Here is a 7,099-nt window from a genome sequence, read left to right as displayed (position 1 = left end):
TTGATATTCCCTATCATCTAGCATATATACCATTGAAGAGGGAACAATTATAGCAGTCCCTAGGTCAGTTTAGGTCTTACCATAGTGGCTCACTTTGACTTTCATAAAGTCAAAATCAAATGGACCCAAATGGGTTAGAGTTCCTGCGGGCTTCCCTCTTTGGAGAGAAATAAAAGAAGGGCCCATCAAGTGAGAGATCATTTAATCATCCACGGTCATCGTAGAAATGATGTGCATTCATCCATGATGAACATAGAGGGCCAAATAGCGGCTTTACATGGGCCAAGAACTTATAGCCCATGTACGAATCACATTCACATGGAACATCACACAAAATTGATCAAAATCAACTTAAAGACTTATAAAATCCAGATCCATTTAGATTAACACATTATGTGCCCATTATTGAACCCATTTATTTAATAAAATTCAACTTGGTAAATGAACCCAACTGCAAAAGGCAATCCATGTTGAAATGGGCTTAACTTGTTTTAATCAAAACCCTTCTGGTTGATCTCTTCCTCGGTGGGTATAAACCTGTCTGCGAGCTTAAGTAATTCGGTTATGGTCGTTGGTGGGTTGACGACCATGTGCCGCTTGAACTCCTTATGCGTCACGCCTTTCTTGGCTGCTGCAAGGCGCACGGCGGGGTCCAGGCGCGGTATCTGCATACAAGCATCGTTGAACCGCTTGATGTAGCTCCGGATGGACTCTCCCTCTCTTTGCACTATACTGAGGAGACTCTCTTTAGTTCGTGGACACCGCTTACTGGTGACGAAGTGGGACGTGAAGGCTTGCACAAACTGCGCCCAACTTCTTATCTTCCCAGGTGCCAAGTTCCGGTACCACGTACGGGCTGCTCCTCTAAAAGTGGTGGAGAAGGCCACGCACATGCACGACTCGTTGGCTCTTGCCAGGTGCATCTGCGATTGGAAGGCATCTACGTGATCATTTGGGTCGAACGACCCGTCATACTTGTCAAGAGGGGGAAGCTTGAAGTCTTCAGGCATTGGGACTGTCAGGAGCTCAAGAGACAGGGGGGATTGAACTGAAAGGATGAGAGCCTTGACTTCACCCGAGCTTACTTCTTCTTTGCCTCCGAGCTCGATAGGTCGTGGGTGGTAGACCGGCGAGCTCAGCGGCGTCGTCTCTGTTTCTTGGCGGGCTCGGCATTTGTACTGCTCACCTCTGTGCTGTCCGGGATGGTGTGTGCAAAAAGTAGCTCGGGCCACTAGTGATGACTACGGACAGAGGGATCCTGTTTAGAGCCTGTGGCTAGAATCATGAACCGGTTCTCCAAGAACGGGGTATCGGGCTTGGAGGGCTGAGACGATGTGGACTTGGCGAGCTGGGGTCCTCCGCTTGTGGCGAGGTCGGAGTGGCCGATCTTTCCTAACTACTATGGGAGGAGGTCTGGCTCCTTGGATGGTTCTGGGGGCCTTTCCTAGGTGAGAAAGGTGCTTCTCTTGACGATGGGACCTAGCCCGCTGTGAGGCTGGGTGCCGAGGAGGGAGTTGCGATTGCTGAAGCTGAGGTTGTGGCAGCTGGGGAAATTGCTGCTAGTACTGGTACTGGGAGACCTGGTGTAGCACGTGCTGTTGATAGATCTGAAACTGCTGAAACTGTTGCATTTGAGCCTGCATGGCCCGCATGTATTGCACCAAATCTTCCAGCTGGCTCGGGCTGGCCGCTGGGGGCACAACCGAGGGTTCAGTGAAGGTTGTTCCAACTGTGGTAGGGAGTGGAGCAACGACGGGTGCCCCTGTAAGAGGCACATTCAAACTAGGGATCCCGTCCACTGAGAAGGGGATGGTGAACTGTCCGATACAGATAGTAGGGAGCTGGGGCTGTTCCGTGGAGTTATTCATCTCCGTGCTTCTTCCGAAATTGCTTGAGGACGCCATGAGTGTCGAGTTTTTGGAGAGTAAAGAGATGTTAAAGTTTAGGGAAAGGCTTGTCAAAGCATTTCCCACAGACGGTGCCAAATGATGTACCACGATCCGGTCACTCCTAGCTGGCACTCACGTGGCTCCTTGAAGGTACCTGAGGTGAAGAAGAAGAAGAATCCCCGGGGAGTTTACCCAGTGGGGATACTCCGATGCTTAAGTTAGTACTCTATAGGAGAAGCAAAAAGGAGACGAAGGCTAAGAGTGCAGATAGCGCGTTCTCACTATATTCGAGGGATTAGAGGTCTCAAGAAGAAGTCTCTCTTCTGCTCTGAGGGCTTTTATAGGGACATTCACGTCAGGTCGGTCATAACCACCACTGGGCTCCTGCCACAGCCGTTACCAGCCAGGGCTGCGTAGGTGGCCGTTGTGTCGTACTTCTCGCCTGGGTGAGTGACACGTCTCCAAAGTGGCAGGCACACCTCCTCCTGCTAAGAGACGTGGACGCAGACTGTCAAAAGGACGGGGACTGCGCCGTCAGTAAGGGACGTGGCACAGTCTGATCGGTACGGCCTGTCAGATAGAAGCTTCCTGAGGAGCGCTCATGCGGCTCATTCGCAAGCTACTTTGTAGCGAGCTCGGAACACTTCAGGATTACCCTTAATAGAATTGGTCCTTGGGATGACTTGTCTGCTTGGGAGCTCGGGCGAGCTAGTTCCCCTAGCTCACGAGCTAAAGTTGCATCGGAGTATCCCTTCAAAGGTAGCTCGGGGAACCCAGAGCTCGCGTTGTGGCGAGCTCCTTCTTTTGTGAGCTACAATGTAGTGAGCTGCTTTATGGGCCCGTCACTTGGTCACACTAGGCTACAATGCTGAGCTATCGCTCGTGCTGAGTAAGTGTGCACGTGTCACCGTTTCATAGGTGGGGTTAAATCGCCCTCCATCACACACTATTACTTGTCCACAATCTATATATTTGCAGAAATCGTACAACATTTATGTCCCTTTAGGTACACATACCCATTACCGAGAGTAGCCATCGGTAAAAGTTATAAAATATGAATGTGAATTGTGTGTCCTAACAATCAAGGGATCACATACATCTGTATGTATAAGGCCAAATGCACTTGTACTTCATTTAGCCTTACCTATAAATGTATTCTTGGTCATCTTTCCTAAGGCAAGGATCATAAGTTGGTAGATATTCTATTTTAACATAATCTAGAGGATCATCCTTCACCAATCTTCTGATTCGTTGTATGTTTATGTGGCCAAGTTGGTAATGCTACAGGCAGGTGAAATAAACAATTTCTCATCTTCCTTTCATGAGGATGTGTTCTAAAATTGTTTTCATCACATTGTTTCTAGAGAAGGGTAAAGTACATAGAGACCATTCTTGATCTCTGTATAGGAAAAGAACATGTTATTCATTTTATTTATAATCTTACTACTAAATAAAATTAAATAACCAACCTTACATAACTTAGAAACTGAAGTTAAATTTCCCTTAAGCTGTGAAACATAAAGACAATCTTAAAGTGTAATAATCCCTTTTTCTAAAAACTAAATTTACTAATCCTATAGCAGAAGTCACAAAGGTTGTAGATGTACCCATGTAGATCACAATCTTATCATCACTCAGCCTCCTGCTTTGCTTGAGCCCTTACACTAAGAGGCAAAAGTGACCAACATATTGGTCTCTATGACTTGAGTTTCGAAAATACCTTCTTTCTTCTTGAGGGATTCCAGATATTTGTGAACAATTCCTCTTGTAATGCATGGTCTATTTGTAGAAGTGACACTCATCCAGTGGATCAATCAAACATTGACAATCACCCCAGAATACCAGAAGACCCCTACATCTGAAATTTCAGCCCAAAACACATCCTTTTACCCTCAATCATACCAAGATTCCATTCCAAGGTCCTACATTGACCAGATTATAAATCTGCCCAGCCTGGGCCCAATTGGCTCAATCTAACCTTACCAATCACCTCAGACTACCTAAAAATCCTACCCGATGAAATTTCACCCAAAACTACCTTTATTTGCCCCTTCATCACACAAAGATATTATTTTGGGCTTTCGAATTAACCGAATCAACCCCTTTCCATATCTACTCAATCCGGGCCTAGTTAGTCCAATCTGACCCCACCAATCAACTAAGAATGTCCAAAAACCCCACCCTCTAAAATATCAGCCAAAAGTACCCTCATTAACCCTTCCATCCAAAAAGATTATTTCGGCAAATCCTATTGATTAGTACACACAAACCCACTCCCTTTGGTCGGTCCCATCTCAACTCTTTATTTCTAACTCAAAAATCTCTGCCCTTAAACCAGCCCCCCCCCCCGGTTCAGTCTCCTAAACTAATTCAGACCCGAGTTTGTAAAATTCTGAAATTACCAGTAAATTTGGTAAAATTATAAAAATACCCCTGCATTCAATATAAAAATATCTTAAACCTTCATTTACCCCAATTGAAGAAGTTTACAAAGGAAGGCACTACTCCTCTTCTCTTCCACCTAAACACTGAACCAGAGTGGTGGCCGATTTTCTCCCATTTTCAACCTCCAATCTCTCTCACTCTCTTTTCCCAGTCGTCTCCCCCTTTCTAATCCTTCTGCCCTATCACCACCGCTCTAACCATTTGCAGTGGCGATTTGAATCAACCAGTAGTGGTGACACTACCTCCTTTGAATCACACCTCTATCTGCATCAATCGCTCAAACCCTTTTGAAACCATCATTACTGAGGACGAATGATCTAAAATTAAATTTCGTCAAGAATTTCTTGTCGTAGCGACAGATTCAGACGTAGTAGTACTCTTCATTGAAATATGTGTCACTGCTTCGTCTCATCGAATACCCACATCAAGTTGGAGAAGGGACTATCTGAAAATCCCCTAATACGTCAATCTAACGGAATCGGCGACTCCTAGGTTATCAATTTCTTTCTACTCTTAGTTCTCGGTGGTTTTCTCTACTACGTTCTCATCAGTCTGGAGGGTAGATGGGAAACTCCTTTGTTCTGCCCAACTTTGTCGTTTGCACATGAGTTATCCCTAGATCTCTACGTGCTAACGGTTGAAGCCAGTTACAGCTCCAGTTCGCAGCATTAAACCTCTTGTCAGAACATCCTTCATGTAATCTGCACCGACCTCTCTCAGTTCATTTTGGTAGTGAGGGTTCAAAACTAGGAATCAGACTGATGGAATAGATTCCATCATATTCATTTCTGTAGGTTTATTTCCCAGCTGAACCTCACCTGGAATTTAGTACTGCGTTAAGTGATGAGTATGTATATGTATATTCGTCTGTTCATCTTCCATCTACCTTCAGTATTGTTTTCTTTTGGATTTAGCTCTGATAGGAGCTTGGATTTTAATTTGGTAGATGTTTTGAACTAATAATATTATGAATGTGATTCTGTTTCTTCGTTAGATTTCTCCTCTCCCTATTTTGAATTTGTTAATGTTAAGATGAGTTTCTTTCGGAGCATGTTTATTGAATCCTTTCACTGATATCTTTTCTATGGTGTGATGCTATTTTTGATTTCTTCAAAACCCTTGTTGATGTTTTTAGTGGTATATTTTTTATTAGTTTACTGTTCATTGTACTAATAGAGTCCCTCTTCTCTTTACTTGTTTTTAGTTTTATTTGTTTTCTTTTTTTAAGATTTTCTTACTCGTGTTTAAACTAGTCTTTAGCTTAGGAAAATAATAATAATAATAATAATAATAATAATAATAATAATAATAGTAATAATAATAATAATAATAATAATATAATGATATTTTCAAATTGGTAAAAAAGGGAAAATAATTGTGTGCTCACCACTTGGAGAAATTTGTTCGTTGATTTTTTCTTGTCGTTTAATGACTTCCTCTGATTAATTAGTATCATTTATTTAAGTAGCTTTCCTTGTTATTTTTGTTTTGCATTAAATGCCAATGAGCCCCATGTGGGCCCTACCTATTGGATCCATGAGAAGGGTTCTCTCTCCCATTTAAGTCTCACTCAGATTGGTGTAACCGGTGCCTTGGGCTTTGGAGTCACTATTAAAACAAAGTGGTTTTGAAAATCATTCTCAAAGGTCCCATCACCTGTATTTTTTAATCTAATGGGTGGTGATCCATTTCTAGCCCAAGTGGCAAGTGAGCCATTTTCCAACGCTCACAACTATCTTATCAAATTGTCTCTAGATTGATTTGCCTAGTTAGGCGGTGGTGTGACAACAAACATGAGAGTTCTTCTCCTTTCATTCTTGATATTCCTTCCTTTTAGCCTCAGAAAATCTTTCATTGGGACGTTCTAGTGCCTTTTGGTTAGCAATTTTGTCCAATTTTCAGATGTGAGCACCAATTTAAGGTTTCAAACCTAGTTCGCATAGTTGGGTCCTTTGAGTTTGTTATCACCTAGCATTTTAATGAATTGTTAGTGTGCAATTTCTGATAATTTGTACGAGTAATTAATTCATGACCTAATTATTGTTTCATGATATATACCATAGAATGAACTTTTATGTACATTCTATTATCATTTATTTATCTTTGAAATTTCCATCTATCTAAGGGATACAGACATTATTTATGTCATTGAAAATATGGAAAATCACATAGGTGCATGGGGAGAACTATTTCAGCTACATAACCCTATCACTTTCTTAGAAAGATTATGAATCCACCCATGTCTCATGAGTTTCCCCTTTGGTGTCCATTAGACAAGGTTCATTGTCATTTTAGCTTAAATCTTTCTAACTGATAAGTGTTGACCTGTCATATTGGCAATGCCAAGGTACTATAAGAGAGTCTTCCATTTTAAGATAGGCCCATCCCACTAGTCTATGATGCCCCTATCATCTCATGAAGCAATTTAATTGATTGTTGCAATGAAATAGATAGCCTAATTTTATAGTGCATCTTTGCCCACCAATTCATCTTGTTTTCACGCTAATGACTGAAGACCTTTAGAGATAATATTCTTTGATATTCCCTATCATCTAGCATATATACCATTGAAGAGGGAACAATTATAGCAGTCCCTAGGTCAGTTTAGGTCTTACCATAGTGGCTCACATTGACTTTCATAAAGTCAAAATCAAATGGACCCAAATGGGTTAGAGTTCCTGCGGGCTTCCCCCTTTGGAGAGAAATAAAAGAAGGGCCCATCAAGTGAGAGATCATTTAATCATCCATGGTCATCGTGGAAATTA

Source organism: Nelumbo nucifera, chromosome 4, assembly GCF_055504915.1.
Source record: "Nelumbo nucifera cultivar China Antique chromosome 4, China Antique-T2T, whole genome shotgun sequence".
Lineage (NCBI taxonomy): Eukaryota > Viridiplantae > Streptophyta > Magnoliopsida > Proteales > Nelumbonaceae > Nelumbo > Nelumbo nucifera.
Note: the sequence above shows the minus strand (reverse complement) of the source record.